Below are 26,191 nucleotides of genomic sequence, written 5' to 3'. Positions count from 1 at the left end.
GACTTTAAAGTGTCTTTCTAAGCTTCTAGTTGACTTGAATTTTATTACGGAAGGTATTCGAAGCAAAAAAATCAAATGGAAATTGACATAGTCACTTTACCGTTTTGGAAACTTTATGCAGTTAAAAGATGCTCAAAACGACTGAAAATACGAAGACTAATTTTATTTTATGTTTACATAGAAATGAATATTTTTCTTCTTTTGAGCTTTTTTGGTGTATTCTTTAGTAAGTTTTCAGAGCCAACTCACACTAAATCTGCCTTTTAAACTGTTGAAAGGCTTGAGCGGTACAAGGTTTCAAGTTAAGATGACTTCACATCAGATTTTTAAATTTTAGTGAGGCCTGAAATTTTGAAGGTATCTCAGAAGTTGTGGCTGAGTTGTTAAAGCGATGGACTTGAAATCCATTGGGATCTCCCTGCGCATTCAATCATTGCCAACTATGTCAATTTCCAAGTAGGTTTTTTGATGATTATCTGAGTAGATCAATGCACACCTTCCTTAGTTTATCCCCCAAAAAGTTGTTTCATATCTCTGGACTGGATTTGGAGAACCAACCTGCGGACATCTAAAGATCTTATTTTGATTAACTGGCCTGGCCCATCATCACATGTGAATCACACTGCTAATCAAAAGATGAGACCTCGTACGATCAGGTAAGAGGTGCTTCTCCATCTCTCATCTAGTTGCCACAAATGTCAGGTATGGTTGATAGATTGGAACATGTGCTTTGCTTTGCACCGATTCTACTTATATTATCTCTGGGGTGGAATCTTTTACCACACAGTGAAAAATCTTTAGCAACTTCTGGATGAGCAGCTTTCTAGCAGTTTAAGTTTTGCAATTATTTTCCTCTCCTTTTTCCTGGTATCAGAGCTGGCACAGTTTTCATAAACAATTTTAAAACTGTCCTGATTGTGATACTGTGGAATTCTAGGTACACTTGTAGATTAAAAGTGGAGGAGATATTAATTTATGATGGTGTATTAAATGTAGATTTGTACTGCAGCATTAAAGCCAGTTTCACCATCATGCATGATTTCCTTAATGTGTTCCCTTCTCCATTTTCACCATAAGAAAATCTAGAGTAGTCAGCTACATGTTAGCACTCTGGACTCTGAATCCAGCGATCTGAGTTCAAATCTCAGTGGAACCTGTAAGTTTCATCTTTAGCATTATAATTTCTACTATGTTCAACTTTTAGAATGAAACTTGAACCTTGAAAACTTGAAACTTGATTTGAATGGTGCAAGAATCCATGGAATCCTATAAAATTGACTTCAGGAAACAAAATTCTTATCTTATATGTTACACCAAGCAACTATATTCTATGACTTGTGTAAATGTTCCCATGATTTTTAATTCAGGTGGGAAAATCTGATGATGATTTCAAATCAAAATGGCTTTAGGAAACGCCAGCTTATTTTCCTGAATTTTCTTTTCTCTTGTTTTTTCCAAAATTATCTATAATGTTTTATTGAGGAATTTTTTGGCAATTTAAAAACAATTGTTTAGTCCATCAGTTGAGTATGTTCTTGTGGCTTTTTTGTAGGTGACAAAAGGAACTAGAAGTCACTAAGAGACTTTAAAGTGTCTTTCTAAGCTTCTAGTTGACTTGAATTGTATTATGGAAGGTATTCGAAGCAAAAAAATCAAATGGAAATTGACATAGTCACTTTACCGTTTTGGAAACTTTATGCAGTTAAAAGATGCTCAAAACGACTGAAAATACGAAGACTAATTTTATTTTATGTTTACATAGAAATGAATATTTTTCTTCTTTTGAGCTTTTTTGGTGTATTGTTTAGTAAGTTTTCAGAGCCAACTCACACTAAATCTGCCTTTTAAACTGTTGAAAGGCTTGAGCGGTACAAGGTTTCAAGTTAAGATGACTTCACATCAGATTTTTAAATTTTAGTGAGGCCTGAAATTTTGAAGGTATCTCAGAAGTTGTGGCTGAGTTGTTAAAGCGATGGACTTGAAATCCATTGGGATCTCCCTGCGCATTCAATCATTGCCAACTATGTCAATTTCCAAGTAGGTTTTTTGATGATTATCTGAGTAGATCAATGCACACCTTCCTTAGTTTATCCCCCAAAAAGTTGTTTCATATCTCTGGACTGGATTTGGAGAACCAACCTGCGGGCATCTAAAGATCTTATTTTGATTAACTGGCCTGGCCCATCATCACATGTGAATCACACTGCTAATCAAAAGATGCGACCTCGTGCGATCAGGTAAGAGGTGCTTCTCCATCTCTCATCTAGTTGCCACAAATGTCAGGTATGGTTGATAGATTGGAACATGTGCTTTGCTTTGCACCAATTCTACTTATATTATCTCTCGGGTGGAATCTTTTACCACACAGTGAAAAATCTTTAGCAACTTCTGGATGAGCAGCTTTCTAGCAGTTTAAGTTTTGCAATTATTTTCCTCTCCTTTTTCCTGGTAACAGAGCTGGCACAGTTTTCATAAACAATTTTAAAACTGTCCTGATTGTGATACTGTGGAATTCTAGGCACACTTGTAGATTAAAAGTGGAGGAGATATTAATTTATGATGGTGTATTAAATGTAGATTTGTGCTGCAGCTTTAAAGCCAGTTTCACCATCATGCATGATTTCCTTAATGTGTTCCCTTCTCCATTTTCACCACAAGAAAATCTAGAGTAGTCAGCTACATGTGTGGTTCCATGGTGTAATGGTTAGCACTCTGGACTCTGAATCCAGCGATCTGAGTTCAAATCTCAGTGGAACCTGTAAGTTTCATCTTTAGCATTATAATTTCTACTATGTTCAACTTTTAGAATGAAATTTGAACCTTGAAAACTTGAAACTTGATTTGAATGGTGCAAGAATCCATGGAATCCTATAAAATTGACTTCAGGAAACAAAATTCTTATCTTGTATGTTACACCAAGCAACTATATTCTATGACTTGTGTAAATGTTCCCATGATTTTTAATTCGGGTGGGAAAATCTGATGATGATTTCAAATCAAAATGGCTTTAGGAAACGCCAGCTTATTTTCCTGAATTTTCTTTTCTCTTGTTTTTTCCAAAATTATCTATAATGTTTTATTGAGGAATTTTTTGGCAATTTAAAAACAATTGTTTAGTCCATCAGTTGAGTATGTTCTTGTGGCTTTTTTGTAGGTGACAAAAGGAACTAGAAGTCACTAAGAGACTTTAAAGTGTCTTTCTAAGCTTCTAGTTGACTTGAATTTTATTATGGAAGGTATTCGAAGCAAAAAAATCAAATGGAAATTGACATAGTCACTTTACCGTTTTGGAAACTTTATGCAGTTAAAAGATGCTCAAAACGACTGAAAATACGAAGACTAATTTTATTTTATGTTTACATAGAAATGAATATTTTTCTTCTTTTGAGCTTTTTTGGTGTATTCTTTAGTAAGTTTTCAGAGCCAACTCACACCAAATCTGCCTTTTAAACTGTTGAAAGGCTTGAGCGGTACAAGGTTTCAAGTTAAGATGACTTCACATCAGATTTTTAAATTTTAGTGAGGCCTGAAATTTTGAAGGTATCTCAGAAGTTGTGGCTGAGTTGTTAAAGCGATGGACTTGAAATCCATTGGGATCTCCCTGCGCATTCAATCATTGCCAACTATGTCAATTTCCAAGTAGGTTTTTTGATGATTATCTGAGTAGATCAATGCACACCTTCCTTAGTTTATCCCCCAAAAAGTTGTTTCATATCTCTGGACTGGATTTGGAGAACCAACCTGCGGACATCTAAAGATCTTATTTTGATTAACTGGCCTGGCCCATCATCACATGTGAATCACACTGCTAATCAAAAGATGAGACCTCGTACGATCAGGTAAGAGGTGCTTCTCCATCTCTCATCTAGTTGCCACAAATGTCAGGTATGGTTGATAGATTGGAACATGTGCTTTGCTTTGCACCGATTCTACTTATATTATCTCTGGGGTGGAATCTTTTACCACACAGTGAAAAATCTTTAGCAACTTCTGGATGAGCAGCTTCTAGCAGTTTAAGTTTTGCAATTATTTTCCTCTCCTTTTTCCTGGTAACAGAGCTGGCACAGTTTTCATAAACAATTTTAAAACGGTCCTGATTGTGATACTGTGGAATTCTAGGTACACTTGTAGATTAAAAGTGGAGGAGATATTAATTTATGATGGTGTATTAAATGTAGATTTGTACTGCAGCATTAAAGCCAGTTTCACCATCATGCATGATTTCCTTAATGTGTTCCCTTCTCCATTTTCACCACAAGAAAATCTAGAGTAGTCAGCTACATGTGTGGTTCCATGGTGTAATGGTTAGCACTCTGGACTCTGAATCCAGTGATCTGAGTTCAAATCTCAGTGGAACCTGTAAGTTTCATCTTTAGCATTATAATTTCTACTATGTTCAACTTTTAGAATGAAATTTGTACCTTGAAAACTTGAAACTTGATTTGAATGGTGCAAGAATCCATGGAATCCTATAAAATTGACTTCAGGAAACAAAATTCTTATCTTGTATGTTACACCAAGCAACTATATTCTATGACTTGTGTAAATGTTCCCATGATTTTTAATTCGGGTGGGAAAATCTGATGATGATTTCAAATCAAAATGGCTTTAGGAAACGCCAGCTTATTTTCCTGAATTTTCTTTTCTCTTGTTTTTTCCAAAATTATCTATAATGTTTTATTGAGGAATTTTTTGGCAATTTAAAAACAATTGTTTAGTCCATCAGTTGAGTATGTTCTTGTGGCTTTTTTGTAGGTGACAAAAGGAACTAGAAGTCACTAAGAGACTTTAAAGTGTCTTTCTAAGCTTCTAGTTGACTTGAATTGTATTATGGAAGATATTCGAAGCAAAAAAATCAAATGGAAATTGACATAGTCACTTTACCGTTTTGGAAACTTTATGCAGTTAAAAGATGCTCAAAACGACTGAAAATACGAAGACTAATTTTATTTTATGTTTACATAGAAATGAATATTTTTCTTCTTTTGAGCTTTTTTGGTGTATTCTTTAGTAAGTTTTCAGAGCCAACTCACACTAAATCTGCCTTTTAAACTGTTGAAAGGCTTGAGCGGTACAAGGTTTCAAGTTAAGATGACTTCACATCAGATTTTTAAATTTTAGTGAGGCCTGAAATTTTGAAGGTATCTCAGAAGTTGTGGCTGAGTTGTTAAAGCGATGGACTTGAAATCCATTGGGATCTCCCTGCGCATTCAATCATTGCCAACTATGTCAATTTCCAAGTAGGTTTTTTGATGATTATCTGAGTAGATCAATGCACACCTTCCTTAGTTTATCCCCCAAAAAGTTGTTTCATATCTCTGGACTGGATTTGGAGAACCAACCTGCGGGCATCTAAAGATCTTATTTTGATTAACTGGCCTGGCCCATCATCACATGTGAATCACACTGCTAATCAAAAGATGCGACCTCGTGCGATCAGGTAAGAGGTGCTTCTCCATCTCTCATCTAGTTGCCACAAATGTCAGGTATGGTTGATAGATTGGAACATGTGCTTTGCTTTGCACCAATTCTACTTATATTATCTCTCGGGTGGAATCTTTTACCACACAGTGAAAAATCTTTAGCAACTTCTGGATGAGCAGCTTTCTAGCAGTTTAAGTTTTGCAATTATTTTCCTCTCCTTTTTCCTTGTTTCAGAGCTGGTACAGTTTTCATAAACAATTTTAAAACTGTCCTGATTGTGATACTGTGGAATTCTAGGCACACTTGTAGATTAAAAGTGGAGGAGATATTAATTTATGATGGTGTATTAAATGTAGATTTGTACTGCACTTTAAAGCCAGTTTCACAATCATGCATGATTTCCTTAATGTGTTCCCTTCTCCATTTTCACCACAAGAAAATCTAGAGTAGTCAGCTACATGTGTGGTTCCATGGTGTAATGGTTAGCACTCTGGACTCTGAATCCAGTGATCTGAGTTCAAATCTCAGTGGAACCTGTAAGTTTCATCTTTAGCATTATAATTTCTACTATGTTCAACTTTTAGAATGAAATTTGAACCTTGAAAACTTGAAACTTGATTTGAATGGTGCAAGAATCCATGGAATCCTATAAAATTGACTTCAGGAAACAAAATTCTTATCTTGTATGTTACACCAAGCAACTATATTCTATGACTTGTGTAAATGTTCCCATGATTTTTAATTCGGGTGGGAAAATCTGATGATGATTTCAAATCAAAATGGCTTTAGGAAACGCCAGCTTATTTTCCTGAATTTTCTTTTCTCTTGTTTTTTCCAAAATTATCTATAATGTTTTATTGAGGAATTTTTTGGCAATTTAAAAACAATTGTTTAGTCCATCAGTTGAGTATGTTCTTGTGGCTTTTTTGTAGGTGACAAAAGGAACTAGAAGTCACTAAGAGACTTTAAAGTGTCTTTCTAAGCTTCTAGTTGACTTGAATTGTATTATGGAAGGTATTCGAAGCAAAAAAATCAAATGGAAATTGACATAGTCACTTTACCGTTTTGGAAACTTTATGCAGTTAAAAGATGCTCAAAACGACTGAAAATACGAAGACTAATTTTATTTTATGTTTACATAGAAATGAATATTTTTCTTCTTTTGAGCTTTTTTGGTGTATTCTTTAGTAAGTTTTCAGAGCCAACTCACACTAAATCTGCCTTTTAAACTGTTGAAAGGCTTGAGCGGTACAAGGTTTCAAGTTAAGATGACTTCACATCAGATTTTTAAATTTTAGTGAGGCCTGAAATTTTGAAGGTATCTCAGAAGTTGTGGCTGAGTTGTTAAAGCGATGGACTTGAAATCCATTGGGATCTCCCTGCGCATTCAATCATTGCCAACTATGTCAATTTCCAAGTAGGTTTTTTGATGATTATCTGAGTAGATCAATGCACACCTTCCTTAGTTTATCCCCCAAAAAGTTGTTTCATATCTCTGGACTGGATTTGGAGAACCAACCTGCGGGCATCTAAAGATCTTATTTTGATTAACTGGCCTGGCCCATCATCACATGTGAATCACACTGCTAATCAAAAGATGCGACCTCGTGCGATCAGGTAAGAGGTGCTTCTCCATCTCTCATCTAGTTGCCACAAATGTCAGGTATGGTTGATAGATTGGAACATGTGCTTTGCTTTGCACCAATTCTACTTATATTATCTCTCGGGTGGAATCTTTTACCACACAGTGAAAAATCTTTAGCAACTTCTGGATGAGCAGCTTTCTAGCAGTTTAAGTTTTGCAATTATTTTCCTCTCCTTTTTCCTTGTTTCAGAGCTGGTACAGTTTTCATAAACAATTTTAAAACTGTCCTGATTGTGATACTGTGGAATTCTAGGCACACTTGTAGATTAAAAGTGGAGGAGATATTAATTTATGATGGTGTATTAAATGTAGATTTGTACTGCACTTTAAAGCCAGTTTCACAATCATGCATGATTTCCTTAATGTGTTCCCTTCTCCATTTTCACCACAAGAAAATCTAGAGTAGTCAGCTATATGTGTGGTTCCATGGTGTAATGGTTAGCACTCTGGACTCTGAATCTGAATCTGAATCTGGATCTCAGTGGAACCTGTAAGTTTCATCTTTAGCATTATAATTTCTACTATGTTCAACTTTTAGAATGAAACTTGAAACTTTGAAACTTGATTTGAATGGTGCAAGAATCCATGGAATCCTATAAAATTGACTTCAGGAAACAAAATTCTTATCTTGTATGTTACACCAAGCAACTATATTCTATGACTTGTGTAAATGTTCCCATGATTTTTAATTCGGGTGGGAAAATCTGATGATGATTTCAAATCAAAATGGCTTTAGGAAATGCCAGCTTATTTTCCTGAATTTTCTTTTCTCTTGTTTTTTCCAAAATTATCTATAATGTTTTATTGAGGAATTTTTTGGCAATTTAAAAACAATTGTTTAGTCCATCAGTTGAGTATGTTCTTGTGGCTTTTTTGTAGGTGACAAAAGGAACTAGAAGTCACTAAGAGACTTTAAAGTGTCTTTCTAAGCTTCTAGTTGACTTGAATTTTATTATGGAAGGTATTCGAAGCAAAAAAATCAAATGGAAATTGACATAGTCACTTTACCGTTTTGGAAACTTTATGCAGTTAAAAGATGCTCAAAACGACTGAAAATACGAAGACTAATTTTATTTTATGTTTACATAGAAATGAATATTTTTCTTCTTTTGAGCTTTTTTGGTGTATTCTTTAGTAAGTTTTCAGAGCCAACTCACACCAAATCTGCCTTTTAAACTGTTGAAAGGCTTGAGCGGTACAAGGTTTCAAGTTAAGATGACTTCACATCAGATTTTTAAATTTTAGTGAGGCCTGAAATTTTGAAGGTATCTCAGAAGTTGTGGCTGAGTTGTTAAAGCGATGGACTTGAAATCCATTGGGATCTCCCTGCGCATTCAATCATTGCCAACTATGTCAATTTCCAAGTAGGTTTTTTGATGATTATCTGAGTAGATCAATGCACACCTTCCTTAGTTTATCCCCCAAAAAGTTGTTTCATATCTCTGGACTGGATTTGGAGAACCAACCTGCGGACATCTAAAGATCTTATTTTGATTAACTGGCCTGGCCCATCATCACATGTGAATCACACTGCTAATCAAAAGATGAGACCTCGTACGATCAGGTAAGAGGTGCTTCTCCATCTCTCATCTAGTTGCCACAAATGTCAGGTATGGTTGATAGATTGGAACATGTGCTTTGCTTTGCACCGATTCTACTTATATTATCTCTGGGGTGGAATCTTTTACCACACAGTGAAAAATCTTTAGCAACTTCTGGATGAGCAGCTTTCTAGCAGTTTAAGTTTTGCAATTATTTTCCTCTCCTTTTTCCTGGTAACAGAGCTGGCACAGTTTTCATAAACAATTTTAAAACTGTCCTGATTGTGATACTGTGGAATTCTAGGTACACTTGTAGATTAAAAGTGGAGGAGATATTAATTTATGATGGTGTATTAAATGTAGATTTGTACTGCAGCATTAAAGCCAGTTTCACCATCATGCATGATTTCCTTAATGTGTTCCCTTCTCCATTTTCACCACAAGAAAATCTAGAGTAGTAAGCTACATGTGTGGTTCCATGGTGTAATGGTTAGCACTCTGGACTCTGAATCCAGCGATCTCAGTGGAACCTGTAAGTTTCATCTTTAGCATTATAATTTCTACTATGTTCAACTTTTAGAATGAAACTTGAAACTTTGAAACTTGATTTGAATGGTGCAAGAATCCATGGAATCCTATAAAATTGACTTTAGGAAACAAAATTCTTATCTTGTATGTTACACCAAGCAACTATATTCTATGACCTGTGTAAATGTTCCCATGATTTTTAATTCGGGTGGGAAAATCTGATGATGATTTCAAATCAAAATGGCTTTAGAAAACGCCAGCTTATTTTCCTGAATTTTCTTTTCTCTTGTTTTTTCCAAAATTATCTATAATGTTTTATTGAGGAATTTTTTGGCAATTTAAAAACAATTGTTTAGTCCATCAGTTGAGTATGTTCTTGTGGCTTTTTTGTAGGTGACAAAAGGAACTAGAAGTCACTAAGAGACTTTAAAGTGTCTTTCTAAGCTTCTAGTTGACTTGAATTTTATTATGGAAGGTATTCGAAGCAAAAAAATCAAATGGAAATTGACATAGTCACTTTACCGTTTTGGAAACTTTATGCAGTTAAAAGATGCTCAAAACGACTGAAAATACGAAGACTAATTTTATTTTATGTTTACATAGAAATGAATATTTTTCTTCTTTTGAGCTTTTTTGGTGTATTCTTTAGTAAGTTTTCAGAGCCAACTCACACCAAATCTGCCTTTTAAACTGTTGAAAGGCTTGAGCGGTACAAGGTTTCAAGTTAAGATGACTTCACATCAGATTTTTAAATTTTAGTGAGGCCTGAAATTTTGAAGGTATCTCAGAAGTTGTGGCTGAGTTGTTAAAGCGATGGACTTGAAATCCATTGGGATCTCCCTGCGCATTCAATCATTGCCAACTATGTCAATTTCCAAGTAGGTTTTTTGATGATTATCTGAGTAGATCAATGCACACCTTCCTTAGTTTATCCCCCAAAAAGTTGTTTCATATCTCTGGACTGGATTTGGAGAACCAACCTGCGGACATCTAAAGATCTTATTTTGATTAACTGGCCTGGCCCATCATCACATGTGAATCACACTGCTAATCAAAAGATGAGACCTCGTACGATCAGGTAAGAGGTGCCTCTCCATCTCTCATCTAGTTGCCACAAATGTCAGGTATGGTTGATAGATTGGAACATGTGCTTTGCTTTTCACCGATTCTACTTATATTATCTCTGGGGTGGAATCTTTTACCACACAGTGAAAAATCTTTAGCAACTTCTGGATGAGCAGCTTTCTAGAAGTTTAAGTTTTGCAATTATTTTCCTCTCCTTTTTCCTGGTAACAGAGCTGGCACAGTTTTCATAAACAATTTTAAAACTGTCCTGATTGTGATACTGTGGAATTCTAGGTACACTTGTAGATTAAAAGTGGAGGAGATATTAATTTATGATGGTGTATTAAATGTAGATTTGTACTGCAGAATTAAAGCCAGTTTCACCATCATGCATGATTTCCTTAATGTGTTCCCTTCTCCATTTTCACCACAAGAAAATCTAGAGTAGTAAGCTACATGTGTGGTTCCATGGTGTAATGGTTAGCACTCTGGACTCTGAATCCAGCGATCGCAGTGGAACCTGTAAGTTTCATCTTTAGCATTATAATTTCTACTATGTTCAACTTTTAGAATGAAACTTTGAAACTTGATTTGAATGGTGCAAGAATCCATGGAATCCTATAAAATTGACTTTAGGAAACAAAATTCTTATCTTGTATATTACACCAAGCAACTATATTCTATGACTTGTGTAAATGTTCCCATGATTTTTAATTCGGGTGGGAAAATCTGATGATGATTTCAAATCAAAATGGCTTTAGAAAACGTCAGCTTATTTTCCTGAATTTCCTTTTCTCTTGTTTTTTCCAAAATTATCTATAATGTTTTATTGAGGAATTTTTTGGCAATTTAAAAACAATTGTTTAGTCCATCAGTTGAGTATGTTCTTGTGGCTTATTTGTAGGTGACAAAAGGAACTAGAAGTCACTAAGAGACTTTAAAGTGTCTTTCTAAGCTTCTAGTTGACTTGAATTTTATTACGGAAGGTATTCGAAGCAAAAAAATCAAATGGAAATTGACATAGTCACTTTACCGTTTTGGAAACTTTATGCAGTTAAAAGATGCTCAAAACGACTGAAAATACGAAAACTAATTTTATTTTATGTTTACATAGAAATGAATATTTTTCTTCTTTTGAGCTTTTTTGTTGTATTCTTTAGTAAGTTTTCAGAGCCAACTCACACTAAATCTGCCTTTTAAACTGTTGAAAGGCTTGAGCGGTACAAGGTTTCAAGTTAAGATGACTTCACATCAGATTTTTAAATTTTAGTGAGGCCTGAAATTTTGAAGGTATCTCAGAAGTTGTGGCTGAGTTGTTAAAGCAATGGACTTGAAATCCATTGGGATCTCCCTGCGCATTCAATCATTGCCAACTATGTCAATTTCCAAGTAGGTTTTTTGATGATTATCTGAGTAGATCAATGCACACCTTCCTTAGTTTATCCCCCAAAAAGTTGTTTCATATCTCTGGACTGGATTTGGAGAACCAACCTGCGGACATCTAAAGATCTTATTTTGATTAACTGGCCTGGCCCATCATCACATGTGAATCACACTGCTAATCAAAAGATGAGACCTCGTACGATCAGGTAAGAGGTGCTTCTCCATCTCTCATCTAGTTGCCACAAATGTCAGGTATGGTTGATAGATTGGAACATGTGCTTTGCTTTGCACCGATTCTACTTATATTATCTCTGGGGTGGAATCTTTTACCACACAGTGAAAAATCTTTAGCAACTTCTGGATGAGCAGCTTTCTAGCAGTTTAAGTTTTGCAATTATTTTCCTCTCCTTTTTCCTGGTAACAGAGCTGGCACAGTTTTCATAAACAATTTTAAAACTGTCCTGATTGTGATACTGTGGAATTCTAGGTACACTTGTAGATTAAAAGTGGAGGAGATATTAATTTATGATGGTGTATTAAATGTAGATTTGTACTGCAGCATTAAAGCCAGTTTCACCATCATGCATGATTTCCTTAATGTGTTCCCTTCTCCATTTTCACCACAAGAAAATCTAGAGTAGTCAGCTACATGTTAGCACTCTGGACTCTGAATCCAGCGATCTGAGTTCAAATCTCAGTGGAACCTGTAAGTTTCATCTTTAGCATTATAATTTCTACTATGTTCAACTTTTAGAATGAAACTTGAAAACTTGAAACTTGATTTGAATGGTGCAAGAATCCATGGAATCCTATAAAATTGACTTCAGGAAACAAAATTCTTATCTTGTATGTTACACCAAGCAACTATATTCTATGACTTGTGTAAATGTTCCCATGATTTTTAATTCGAGTGGGAAAATCTGATGATGATTTCAAATCAAAATGGCTTTAGGAAACGCCAGCTTATTTTCCTGAATTTTCTTTTCTCTTGTTTTTTCCAAAATTATCTATAATGTTTTATTGAGGAATTTTTTGGCAATTTAAAAACAATTGTTTAGTCCATCATTTGAGTATGTTCTTGTGGCTTTTTTGTAGGTGACAAAAGGAACTAGAAGTCACTAAGAGACTTTAAAGTGTCTTTCTAAGCTCTAGTTGACTTGAATTTTATTACGGAAGGTATTCGAAGCAAAAAAATCAAATGGAAATTGACATAGTCACTTTACCGTTTTGGAAATTTTATGCAGTTAAAAGATGCTCAAAACGACTGAAAATACGAAGACTAATTTTATTTTATGTTTACATAGAAATGAATATTTTTCTTCTTTTGAGCTTTTTTGGTGTATTCTTTAGTAAGTTTTCAGAGCCAACTCACACTAAATCTGCCTTTTAAACTGTTGAAAGGCTTGAGCGGTACAAGGTTTCAAGTTAAGATGACTTCACATCAGATTTTTAAATTTTAGTGAGGCCTGAAATTTTGAAGGTATCTCAGAAGTTGTGGCTGAGTTGTTAAAGAGATGGACTTGAAATCCATTGGGATCTCCCTGCGCATTCAATCATTGCCAACTATGTCAATTTCCAAGTAGGTTTTTTGATGATTATCTGAGTAGATCAATGCACACCTTCCTTAGTTTATCCCCCAAAAAGTTGTTTCATATCTCTGGACTGGATTTGGAGAACCAACCTGCGGGCATCTAAAGATCTTATTTTGATTAACTGGCCTGGCCCATCATCACATGTGAATCACACTGCTAATCAAAAGATGCGACCTCGTGCGATCAGGTAAGAGGTGCTTCTCCATCTCTCATCTAGTTGCCACAAATGTCAGGTGTGGTTGATAGATTGGAACATGTGCTTTGCTTTGCACCAATTCTACTTATATTATCTCTCGGGTGGAATCTTTTACCACACAGTGAAAAATCTTTAGCAACTTCTGGATGAGCAGCTTTCTAGCAGTTTAAGTTTTGCAATTATTTTCCTCTCCTTTTTCCTGGTTTCAGAGCTGGTACAGTTTTCATAAACAATTTTAAAACTGTCCTGATAGTGATACTGTGGAATTCTAGGCACACTTGTAGATTAAAAGTGGAGGAGATATTAATTTATGATGGTGTATTAAATGTAGATTTGTACTGCACTTTAAAGCCAGTTTCACAATCATGCATGATTTCCTTAATGTGTTCCCTTCTCCATTTTCACCACAAGAAAATCTAGAGTAGTCAGCTACATGTGTGGTTCCATGGTGTAATGGTTAGCACTCTGGACTCTGAATCCAGCGATCTGAGTTCAAATCTCAGTGGAACCTGTAAGTTTCATCTTTAGCATTATAATTTCTACTATGTTCAACTTTTAGAATGAAACTTGAACCTTGAAAACTTGAAACTTGATTTGAATGGTGCAAGAATCCATGGAATCCTATAAAATTGACTTCAGGAAACAAAATTCTTATCTTGTATGTTACACCAAGCAACTATATTCTACGACTTGTGTAAATGTTCCCATGATTTTTAATTCGGGTGGGAAAATCTGATGATGATTTCAAATCAAAATGGCTTTAGGAAACGCCAGCTTATTTTCCTGAATTTTCTTTTCTCTTGTTTTTTCCAAAATTATCTATAATGTTTTATTGAGGAATTTTTTGGCAATTTAAAAACAATTGTTTAGTCCATCAGTTGAGTATGTTCTTGTGGCTTTTTTGTAGGTGACAAAAGGAACTAGAAGTCACTAAGAGACTTTAAAGTGTCTTTCTAAGCTTCTAGTTGACTTGAATTGTATTATGGAAGGTATTCGAAGCAAAAAAATCAAATGGAAATTGACATAGTCACTTTACCGTTTTGGAAATTTTATGCAGTTAAAAGATGCTCAAAACGACTGAAAATACGAAGACTAATTTTATTTTATGTTTACATAGAAATGAATATTTTTCTTCTTTTGAGCTTTTTTGGTGTATTCTTTAGTAAGTTTTCAGAGCCAACTCACACTAAATCTGCCTTTTAAACTGTTGAAAGGCTTGAGCGGTACAAGGTTTCAAGTTAAGATGACTTCACATCAGATTTTTAAATTTTAGTGAGGCCTGAAATTTTGAAGGTATCTCAGAAGTTGTGGCTGAGTTGTTAAAGAGATGGACTTGAAATCCATTGGGATCTCCCTGCGCATTCAATCATTGCCAACTATGTCAATTTCCAAGTAGGTTTTTTGATGATTATCTGAGTAGATCAATGCACACCTTCCTTAGTTTATCCCCCAAAAAGTTGTTTCATATCTCTGGACTGGATTTGGAGAACCAACCTGCGGGCATCTAAAGATCTTATTTTGATTAACTGGCCTGGCCCATCATCACATGTGAATCACACTGCTAATCAAAAGATGAGACCTCGTGCGATCAGGTAAGAGGTGCTTCTCCATCTCTCATCTAGTTGCCACAAATGTCAGGTGTGGTTGATAGATTGGAACATGTGCTTTGCTTTGCACCAATTCTACTTATATTATCTCTCAGGTGGAATCTTTTACCACACAGTGAAAAATCTTTAGCAACTTCTGGATGAGCAGCTTTCTAGCAGTTTAAGTTTTGCAATTATTTTCCTCTCCTTTTTCCTGGTTTCAGAGCTGGTACAGTTTTCATAAACAATTTTAAAACTGTCCTGATAGTGATACTGTGGAATTCTAGGCACACTTGTAGATTAAAAGTGGAGGAGATATTAATTTATGATGGTGTATTAAATGTAGATTTGTACTGCACTTTAAAGCCAGTTTCACAATCATGCATGATTTCCTTAATGTGTTCCCTTCTCCATTTTCACCACAAGAAAATCTAGAGTAGTCAGCTACATGTGTGGTTCCATGGTGTAATGGTTAGCACTCTGGACTCTGAATCCAGCGATCTGAGTTCAAATCTCAGTGGAACCTGTAAGTTTCATCTTTAGCATTATAATTTCTACTATGTTCAACTTTTAGAATGAAACTTGAACCTTGAAAACTTGAAACTTGATTTGAATGGTGCAAGAATCCATGGAATCCTATAAAATTGACTTCAGGAAACAAAATTCTTATCTTGTATGTTACACCAAGCAACTATATTCTACGACTTGTGTAAATGTTCCCATGATTTTTAATTCGGGTGGGAAAATCTGATGATGATTTCAAATCAAAATGGCTTTAGGAAACGCCAGCTTATTTTCCTGAATTTTCTTTTCTCTTGTTTTTTCCAAAATTATCTATAATGTTTTATTGAGGAATTTTTTGGCAATTTAAAAACAATTGTTTAGTCCATCAGTTGAGTATGTTCTTGTGGCTTTTTTGTAGGTGACAAAAGGAACTAGAAGTCACTAAGAGACTTTAAAGTGTCTTTCTAAGCTTCTAGTTGACTTGAATTGTATTATGGAAGGTATTCGAAGCAAAAAAATCAAATGGAAATTGACATAGTCACTTTACCGTTTTGGAAATTTTATGCAGTTAAAAGATGCTCAAAACGACTGAAAATACGAAGACTAATTTTATTTTATGTTTACATAGAAATGAATATTTTTCTTCTTTTGAGCTTTTTTGGTGTATTCTTTAGTAAGTTTTCAGAGCCAACTCACACTAAATCTGCCTTTTAAACTGTTGAAAGGCTTGAGCGGTACAAGGTTTCAAGTTAAGATGACTTCACATCAGATTTTTAAATTTTAGTGAGGCCTGAAATTTTGAAGGTATCTCAGAAGTTGTGGCTGAGTTGTTAAAGAGATGGACTTGAAATCCATTGGGATCTCCCTGCGCATTCAATCATTGCCAACTATGTCAATTTCCAAGTAGGTTTTTTGATGATTATCTGAGTAGATCAATGCACACCTTCCTTAGTTTATCCCCCAAAAAGTTGTTTCATATCTCTGGACTGGATTTGGAGAACCAACCTGCGGGCATCTAAAGATCTTATTTTGATTAACTGGCCTGGCCCATCATCACATGTGAATCACACTGCTAATCAAAAGATGCGACCTCGTGCGATCAGGTAAGAGGTGCTTCTCCATCTCTCATCTAGTTGCCACAAATGTCAGGTGTGGTTGATAGATTGGAACATGTGCTTTGCTTTGCACCAATTCTACTTATATTATCTCTCAGGTGGAATCTTTTACCACACAGTGAAAAATCTTTAGCAACTTCTGGATGAGCAGCTTTCTAGCAGTTTAAGTTTTGCAATTATTTTCCTCTCCTTTTTCCTGGTTTCAGAGCTGGTACAGTTTTCATAAACAATTTTAAAACTGTCCTGATAGTGATACTGTGGAATTCTAGGCACACTTGTAGATTAAAAGTGGAGGAGATATTAATTTATGATGGTGTATTAAATGTAGATTTGTACTGCACTTTAAAGCCAGTTTCACAATCATGCATGATTTCCTTAATGTGTTCCCTTCTCCATTTTCACCACAAGAAAATCTAGAGTAGTCAGCTACATGTGTGGTTCCATGGTGTAATGGTTAGCACTCTGGACTCTGAATCCAGCGATCTGAGTTCAAATCTCAGTGGAACCTGTAAGTTTCATCTTTAGCATTATAATTTCTACTATGTTCAACTTTTAGAATGAAACTTGAACCTTGAAAACTTGAAACTTGATTTGAATGGTGCAAGAATCCATGGAATCCTATAAAATTGACTTCAGGAAACAAAATTCTTATCTTGTATGTTACACCAAGCAACTATATTCTACGACTTGTGTAAATGTTCCCATGATTTTTAATTCGGGTGGGAAAATCTGATGATGATTTCAAATCAAAATGGCTTTAGGAAACGCCAGCTTATTTTCCTGAATTTTCTTTTCTCTTGTTTTTTCCAAAATTATCTATAATGTTTTATTGAGGAATTTTTTGGCAATTTAAAAACAATTGTTTAGTCCATCAGTTGAGTATGTTCTTGTGGCTTTTTTGTAGGTGACAAAAGGAACTAGAAGTCACTAAGAGACTTTAAAGTGTCTTTCTAAGCTTCTAGTTGACTTGAATTGTATTATGGAAGGTATTCGAAGCAAAAAAATCAAATGGAAATTGACATAGTCACTTTACCGTTTTGGAAACTTTATGCAGTTAAAAGATGCTCAAAACGACTGAAAATACGAAGACTAATTTTATTTTATGTTTACATAGAAATGAATATTTTTCTTCTTTTGAGCTTTTTTGGTGTATTCTTTAGTAAGTTTTCAGAGCCAACTCACACTAAATCTGCCTTTTAAACTGTTGAAAGGCTTGAGCGGTACAAGGTTTCAAGTTAAGATGACTTCACATCAGATTTTTACATTTTAGTGAGGCCTGAAATTTTGAAGGTATCTCAGAAGTTGTGGCTGAGTTGTTAAAGCGATGGACTTGAAATCCATTGGGATCTCCCTGCGCATTCAATCATTGCCAACTATGTCAATTTCCAAGTAGGTTTTTTGATGATTATCTGAGTAGATCAATGCACACCTTCCTTAGTTTATCCCCCAAAAAGTTGTTTCATATCTCTGGACTGGATTTGGAGAACCAACCTGCGGGCATCTAAAGATCTTATTTTGATTAACTGGCCTGGCCCATTATCACATGTGAATCACACTGCTAATCAAAAGATGCGACCTCGTGCGATCAGGTAAGAGGTGCTTCTCCATCTCTCATCTAGTTGCCACAAATGTCAGGTGTGGTTGATAGATTGGAACATGTGCTTTGCTTTGCACCAATTCTACTTATATTATCTCTCGGGTGGAATCTTTTACCACACAGTGAAAAATCTTTAGCAACTTCTGGATGAGCAGCTTTCTAGCAGTTTAAGTTTTGCAATTATTTTCCTCTCCTTTTTCCTGGTTTCAGAGCTGGTACAGTTTTCATAAACAATTTTAAAACTGTCCTGATTGTGATACTGTGGAATTCTAGGCACACTTGTAGATTAAAAGTGGAGGAGATATTAATTTATGATGGTGTATTAAATGTAGATTTGTACTGCAGCTTTAAAGCCAGTTTCACCATCATGCATGATTTCCTTAATGTGTTCCCTTCTCCATTTTCACCACAAGAAAATCTAGAGTAGTCAGCTACATGTGTGGTTCCATGGTGTAATGGTTAGCACTCTGGACTCTGAATCCAGCGATCTGAGTTCAAATCTCAGTGGAACCTGTAAGTTTCATCTTTAGCATTATAATTTCTACTATGTTCAACTTTTAGAATGAAACTTGAACCTTGAAAACTTGAAACTTGATTTGAATGGTCCAAGAATCCATGGAATCCTATAAAATTGACTTCAGGAAACAAAATTCTTATCTTGTATGTTACACCAAGCAACTATATTCTATGACTTGTGTAAATGTTCCCATGATTTTTAATTCGGGTGGGAAAATCTGATGATGATTTCAAATCAAAATGGCTTTAGGAAACTCCAGCTTATTTTCCTGAATTTTCTTTTCTCTTGTTTTTTCCAAAATTATCTATAATGTTTTATTGAGGAATTTTTTGGCAATTTAAAAACAATTGTTTAGTCCATCAGTTGAGTATGTTCTTGTGGCTTTTTTGTAGGTGACAAAAGGAACTAGAAGTCACTAAGAGACTTTAAAGTGTCTTTCTAAGCTTCTAGTTGACTTGAATTGTATTATGGAAGGTATTCGAAGCAAAAAAATCAAATGGAAATTGACATAGTCACTTTACCGTTTTGGAAACTTTATGCAGTTAAAAGATGCTCAAAACGACTGAAAATACGAAGACTAATTTTATTTTATGTTTACATAGAAATGAATATTTTTCTTCTTTTGAGCTTTTTTGGTGTATTCTTTAGTAAGTTTTCAGAGCCAACTCACACTAAATCTGCCATTTAAACTGTTGAAAGGCTTGAGCGGTACAAGGTTTCAAGTTAAGATGACTTCACATCAGATTTTTAAATTTTAGTGAGGCCTGAAATTTTGAAGGTATCTCAGAAGTTGTGGCTGAGTTGTTAAAGCGATGGACTTGAAATCCATTGGGATCTCCCTGCGCATTCAATCATTGCCAACTATGTCAATTTCCAAGTAGGTTTTTTGATGATTATCTGAGTAGATCAATGCACACCTTCCTTAGTTTATCCCCCAAAAAGTTGTTTCATATCTCTGGACTGGATTTGGAGAACCAACCTGCGGGCATCTAAAGATCTTATTTTGATTAACTGGCCTGGCCCATCATCACATGTGAATCACACTGCTAATCAAAAGATGCGACCTCGTGCGATCAGGTAAGAGGTGCTTCTCCATCTCTCATCTAGTTGCCACAAATGTCAGGTATGGTTGATAGATTGGAACATGTGCTTTGCTTTGCACCAATTCTACTTATATTATCTCTCGGGTGGAATCTTTTACCACACAGTGAAAAATCTTTAGCAACTTCTGGATGAGCAGCTTTCTAGCAGTTTAAGTTTTGCAATTATTTTCCTCTCCTTTTTCCTTGTTTCAGAGCTGGTACAGTTTTCATAAACAATTTTAAAACTGTCCTGATTGTGATACTGTGGAATTCTAGGCACACTTGTAGATTAAAAGTGGAGGAGATATTAATTTATGATGGTGTATTAAATGTAGATTTGTACTGCACTTTAAAGCCAGTTTCACAATCATGCATGATTTCCTTAATGTGTTCCCTTCTCCATTTTCACCACAAGAAAATCTAGAGTAGTCAGCTACATGTGTGGTTCCATGGTGTAATGGTTAGCACTCTGGACTCTGAATCCAGCGATCTGAGTTCAAATCTCAGTGGAACCTGTAAGTTTCATCTTTAGCATTATAATTTCTACTATGTTCAACTTTTAGAATGAAATTTGAACCTTGAAAACTTGAAACTTGATTTGAATGGTGCAAGAATCCATGGAATCCTATAAAATTGACTTCAGGAAACAAAATTCTTATCTTGTATGTTACACCAAGCAACTATATTCTATGACTTGTGTAAATGTTCCCATGATTTTTAATTCGGGTGGGAAAATCTGATGATGATTTCAAATCAAAATGGCTTTAGGAAATGCCAGCTTATTTTCCTGAATTTTCTTTTCTCTTGTTTTTTCCAAAATTATCTATAATGTTTTATTGAGGAATTTTTTGGCAATTTAAAAACAATTGTTTAGTCCATCAGTTGAGTATGTTCTTGTGGCTTTTTTGTAGGTGACAAAAGGAACTAGAAGTCACTAAGAGACTTTAAAGTGTCTTTCTAAGCTTCTAGTTGACTTGAATTTTATTATGGAAGGTATTCGAAGCAAAAAAATCAAATGGAAATTGACATAGTCACTTTACCGTTTTGGAAACTTTATGCAGTTAAAAGATGCTCAAAACGACTGAAAATACGAAGACTAATTTTATTTTATGTTTACATAGAAATGAATATTTTTCTTCTTTTGAGCTTTTTTGGTGTATTCTTTAGTAAGTTTTCAGAGCCAACTCACACCAAATCTGCCTTTTAAACTGTTGAAAGGCTTGAGCGGTACAAGGTTTCAAGTTAAGATGACTTCACATCAGATTTTTAAATTTTAGTGAGGCCTGAAATTTTGAAGGTATCTCAGAAGTTGTGGCTGAGTTGTTAAAGCGATGGACTTGAAATCCATTGGGATCTCCCTGCGCATTCAATCATTGCCAACTATGTCAATTTCCAAGTAGGTTTTTTGATGATTATCTGAGTAGATCAATGCACACCTTCCTTAGTTTATCCCCCAAAAAGTTGTTTCATATCTCTGGACTGGATTTGCAGAACCAACCTGCGGACATCTAAAGATCTTATTTTGATTAACTGGCCTGGCCCATCATCACATGTGAATCACACTGCTAATCAAAAGATGAGACCTCGTACGATCAGGTAAGAGGTGCTTCTCCATCTCTCATCTAGTTGCCACAAATGTCAGGTATGGTTGATAGATTGGAACATGTGCTTTGCTTTGCACCGATTCTACTTATATTATCTCTGGGGTGGAATCTTTTACCACACAGTGAAAAATCTTTAGCAACTTCTGGATGAGCAGCTTTCTAGCAGTTTAAGTTTTGCAATTATTTTCCTCTCCTTTTTCCTGGTAACAGAGCTGGCACAGTTTTCATAAACAATTTTAAAACTGTCCTGATTGTGATACTGTGGAATTCTAGGTACACTTGTAGATTAAAAGTGGAGGAGATATTAATTTATGATGGTGTATTAAATGTAGATTTGTACTGCAGCATTAAAGCCAGTTTCACCATCATGCATGATTTCCTTAATGTGTTCCCTTCTCCGTTTTCACCACAAGAAAATCTAGAGTAGTAAGCTACATGTGTGGTTCCATGGTGTAATGGTTAGCACTCTGGACTCTGAATCCAGCGATCTCAGTGGAACCTGTAAGTTTCATCTTTAGCATTATAATTTCTACTATGTTCAACTTTTAGAATGAAACTTGAAACTTTGAAACTTGATTTGAATGGTGCAAGAATCCATGGAATCCTATAAAATTGACTTTAGGAAACAAAATTCTTATCTTGTATGTTACACCAAGCAACTATATTCTATGACTTGTGTAAATGTTCCCATGATTTTTAATTCGGGTGGGAAAATCTGATGATGATTTCAAATCAAAATGGCTTTAGAAAACGCCAGCTTATTTTCCTGAATTTTCTTTTCTCTTGTTTTTTCCAAAATTATCTATAATGTTTTATTGAGGAATTTTTTGGCAATTTAAAAACAATTGTTTAGTCCATCAGTTGAGTATGTTCTTGTGGCTTTTTTGTAGGTGACAAAAGGAACTAGAAGTCACTAAGAGACTTTAAAGTGTCTTTCTAAGCTTCTAGTTGACTTGAATTTTATTATGGAAGGTATTCGAAGCAAAAAAATCAAATGGAAATTGACATAGTCACTTTACCGTTTTGGAAACTTTATGCAGTTAAAAGATGCTCAAAACGACTGAAAATACGAAGACTAATTTTATTTTATGTTTACATAGAAATGAATATTTTTCTTCTTTTGAGCTTTTTTGGTGTATTCTTTAGTAAGTTTTCAGAGCCAACTCACACCAAATCTGCCTTTTAAACTGTTGAAAGGCTTGAGCGGTACAAGGTTTCAAGTTAAGATGACTTCACATCAGATTTTTAAATTTTAGTGAGGCCTGAAATTTTGAAGGTATCTCAGAAGTTGTGGCTGAGTTGTTAAAGCGATGGACTTGAAATCCATTGGGATCTCCCTGCGCATTCAATCATTGCCAACTATGTCAATTTCCAAGTAGGTTTTTTGATGATTATCTGAGTAGATCAATGCACACCTTCCTTAGTTTATCCCCCAAAAAGTTGTTTCATATCTCTGGACTGGATTTGGAGAACCAACCTGCGGACATCTAAAGATCTTATTTTGATTAACTGGCCTGGCCCATCATCACATGTGAATCACACTGCTAATCAAAAGATGAGACCTCGTACGATCAGGTAAGAGGTGCCTCTCCATCTCTCATCTAGTTGCCACAAATGTCAGGTATGGTTGATAGATTGGAACATGTGCTTTGCTTTTCACCGATTCTACTTATATTATCTCTGGGGTGGAATCTTTTACCACACAGTGAAAAATCTTTAGCAACTTCTGGATGAGCAGCTTTCTAGAAGTTTAAGTTTTGCAATTATTTTCCTCTCCTTTTTCCTGGTAACAGAGCTGGCACAGTTTTCATAAACAATTTTAAAACTGTCCTGATTGTGATACTGTGGAATTCTAGGTACACTTGTAGATTAAAAGTGGAGGAGATATTAATTTATGATGGTGTATTAAATGTAGATTTGTACTGCAGAATTAAAGCCAGTTTCACCATCATGCATGATTTCCTTAATGTGTTCCCTTCTCCATTTTCACCACAAGAAAATCTAGAGTAGTAAGCTACATGTGTGGTTCCATGGTGTAATGGTTAGCACTCTGGACTCTGAATCCAGCGATCGCAGTGGAACCTGTAAGTTTCATCTTTAGCATTATAATTTCTACTATGTTCAACTTTTAGAATGAAACTTTGAAACTTGATTTGAATGGTGCAAGAATCCATGGAATCCTATAAAATTGACTTTAGGAAACAAAATTCTTATCTTGTATATTACACCAAGCAACTATATTCTATGACTTGTGTAAATGTTCCCATGATTTTTAATTCGGGTGGGAAAATCTGATGATGATTTCAAATCAAAATGGCTTTAGAAAACGTCAGCTTATTTTCCTGAATTTTCTTTTCTCTTGTTTTTTCCAAAATTATCTATAATGTTTTATTGAGGAATTTTTTGGCAATTTAAAAACAATTGTTTAGTCCATCAGTTGAGTATGTTCTTGTGGCTTATTTGTAGGTGACAAAAGGAACTAGAAGTCACTAAGAGACTTTAAAGTGTCTTTCTAAGCTTCTAGTTGACTTGAATTTTATTACGGAAGGTATTCGAAGCAAAAAAATCAAATGGAAATTGACATAGTCACTTTACCGTTTTGGAAACTTTATGCAGTTAAAAGATGCTCAAAACGACTGAAAATACGAAAACTAATTTTATTTTATGTTTACATAGAAATGAATATTTTTCTTCTTTTGAGCTTTTTTGTTGTATTCTTTAGTAAGTTTTCAGAGCCAACTCACACTAAATCTGCCTTTTAAACTGTTGAAAGGCTTGAGCGGTACAAGGTTTCAAGTTAAGATGACTTCACATCAGATTTTTAAATTTTAGTGAGGCCTGAAATTTTGAAGGTATCTCAGAAGTTGTGGCTGAGTTGTTAAAGCGATGGACTTGAAATCCATTGGGATCTCCCTGCGCATTCAATCATTGCCAACTATGTCAATTTCCAAGTAGGTTTTTTGATGATTATCTGAGTAGATCAATGCACACCTTCCTTAGTTTATCCCCCAAAAAGTTGTTTCATATCTCTGGACTGGATTTGGAGAACCAACCTGCGGACATCTAAAGATCTTATTTTGATTAACTGGCCTGGCCCATCATCACATGTGAATCACACTGCTAATCAAAAGATGAGACCTCGTACGATCAGGTAAGAGGTGCTTCTCCATCTCTCATCTAGTTGCCACAAATGTCAGGTATGGTTGATAGATTGGAACATGTGCTTTGCTTTGCACCGATTCTACTTATATTATCTCTGGGGTGGAATCTTTTACCACACAGTGAAAAATCTTTAGCAACTTCTGGATGAGCAGCTTTCTAGCAGTTTAAGTTTTGCAATTATTTTCCTCTCCTTTTTCCTGGTAACAGAGCTGGCACAGTTTTCATAAACAATTTTAAAACTGTCCTGATTGTGATACTGTGGAATTCTAGGTACACTTGTAGATTAAAAGTGGAGGAGATATTAATTTATGATGGTGTATTAAATGTAGATTTGTACTGCAGCATTAAAGCCAGTTTCACCATCATGCATGATTTCCTTAATGTGTTCCCTTCTCCATTTTCACCACAAGAAAATCTAGAGTAGTCAGCTACATGTTAGCACTCTGGACTCTGAATCCAGCGATCTGAGTTCAAATCTCAGTGGAACCTGTAAGTTTCATCTTTAGCATTATAATTTCTACTATGTTCAACTTTTAGAATGAAACTTGAAAACTTGAAACTTGATTTGAATGGTGCAAGAATCCATGGAATCCTATAAAATTGACTTCAGGAAACAAAATTCTTATCTTGTATGTTACACCAAGCAACTATATTCTATGACTTGTGTAAATGTTCCCATGATTTTTAATTCGGGTGGGAAAATCTGATGATGATTTCAAATCAAAATGGCTTTAGGAAACGCCAGCTTATTTTCCTGAATTTTCTTTTCTCTTGTTTTTTCCAAAATTATCTATAATGTTTTATTGAGGAATTTTTTGGCAATTTAAAAACAATTGTTTAGTCCATCATTTGAGTATGTTCTTGTGGCTTTTTTGTAGGTGACAAAAGGAACTAGAAGTCACTAAGAGACTTTAAAGTGTCTTTCTAAGCTCTAGTTGACTTGAATTTTATTACGGAAGGTATTCGAAGCAAAAAAATCAAATGGAAATTGACATAGTCACTTTACCGTTTTGGAAATTTTATGCAGTTAAAAGATGCTCAAAACGACTGAAAATACGAAGACTAATTTTATTTTATGTTTACATAGAAATGAATATTTTTCTTCTTTTGAGCTTTTTTGGTGTATTCTTTAGTAAGTTTTCAGAGCCAACTCACACTAAATCTGCCTTTTAAACTGTTGAAAGGCTTGAGCGGTACAAGGTTTCAAGCTAAGATGACTTCACATCAGATTTTTAAATTTTAGTGAGGCCTGAAATTTTGAAGGTATCTCAGAAGTTGTGGCTGAGTTGTTAAAGAGATGGACTTGAAATCCATTGGGATCTCCCTGCGCATTCAATCATTGCCAACTATGTCAATTTCCAAGTAGGTTTTTTGATGATTATCTGAGTAGATCAATGCACACCTTCCTTAGTTTATCCCCCAAAAAGTTGTTTCATATCTCTGGACTGGATTTGGAGAACCAACCTGCGGGCATCTAAAGATCTTATTTTGATTAACTGGCCTGGCCCATCATCACATGTGAATCACACTGCTAATCAAAAGATGCGACCTCGTGCGATCAGGTAAGAGGTGCTTCTCCATCTCTCATCTAGTTGCCACAAATGTCAGGTGTGGTTGATAGATTGGAACATGTGCTTTGCTTTGCACCAA

General features: G+C 35.1%; 8 non-coding genes across 8 annotated transcripts; all 8 read left to right on the top strand.

Moving 5' to 3' along the window:
- Nucleotides 1-2,686: 2,686 nt before the first annotated feature.
- Nucleotides 2,687-2,758, top strand: TRNAQ-CUG (transfer RNA glutamine (anticodon CUG)). Its single transcript has one exon. It is a non-coding gene; the product is annotated as a tRNA-Gln (tRNA).
- A 1,529-nt stretch (nt 2,759-4,287) lies between these two features.
- TRNAQ-CUG (transfer RNA glutamine (anticodon CUG)) lies at nt 4,288-4,359 on the top strand. Its single transcript has one exon. It is a non-coding gene; the product is annotated as a tRNA-Gln (tRNA).
- A 1,529-nt stretch (nt 4,360-5,888) lies between these two features.
- TRNAQ-CUG (transfer RNA glutamine (anticodon CUG)) lies at nt 5,889-5,960 on the top strand. The gene has a single exon. It is a non-coding gene; the product is annotated as a tRNA-Gln (tRNA).
- A 7,853-nt stretch (nt 5,961-13,813) lies between these two features.
- Nucleotides 13,814-13,885, top strand: TRNAQ-CUG (transfer RNA glutamine (anticodon CUG)). Its single transcript has one exon. It is a non-coding gene; the product is annotated as a tRNA-Gln (tRNA).
- A 1,529-nt stretch (nt 13,886-15,414) lies between these two features.
- Nucleotides 15,415-15,486, top strand: TRNAQ-CUG (transfer RNA glutamine (anticodon CUG)). Its single transcript has one exon. It is a non-coding gene; the product is annotated as a tRNA-Gln (tRNA).
- Nucleotides 15,487-17,015: 1,529 nt separating this feature from the next.
- TRNAQ-CUG (transfer RNA glutamine (anticodon CUG)) lies at nt 17,016-17,087 on the top strand. The gene has a single exon. It is a non-coding gene; the product is annotated as a tRNA-Gln (tRNA).
- Nucleotides 17,088-18,617: 1,530 nt separating this feature from the next.
- TRNAQ-CUG (transfer RNA glutamine (anticodon CUG)) lies at nt 18,618-18,689 on the top strand. The gene has a single exon. It is a non-coding gene; the product is annotated as a tRNA-Gln (tRNA).
- A 1,529-nt stretch (nt 18,690-20,218) lies between these two features.
- Nucleotides 20,219-20,290, top strand: TRNAQ-CUG (transfer RNA glutamine (anticodon CUG)). The gene has a single exon. It is a non-coding gene; the product is annotated as a tRNA-Gln (tRNA).
- Nucleotides 20,291-26,191: the final 5,901 nt, after the last annotated feature.

The sequence above is a fragment of the Dendrobates tinctorius genome, unplaced genomic scaffold (assembly GCF_039654945.1).
Source record: "Dendrobates tinctorius isolate UK_male_01 unplaced genomic scaffold, ASM3965494v1 ptg000047l, whole genome shotgun sequence".
NCBI lineage: Eukaryota > Metazoa > Chordata > Amphibia > Anura > Dendrobatidae > Dendrobates > Dendrobates tinctorius.
This window is presented reverse-complemented; position numbering and strand designations above follow the sequence as displayed.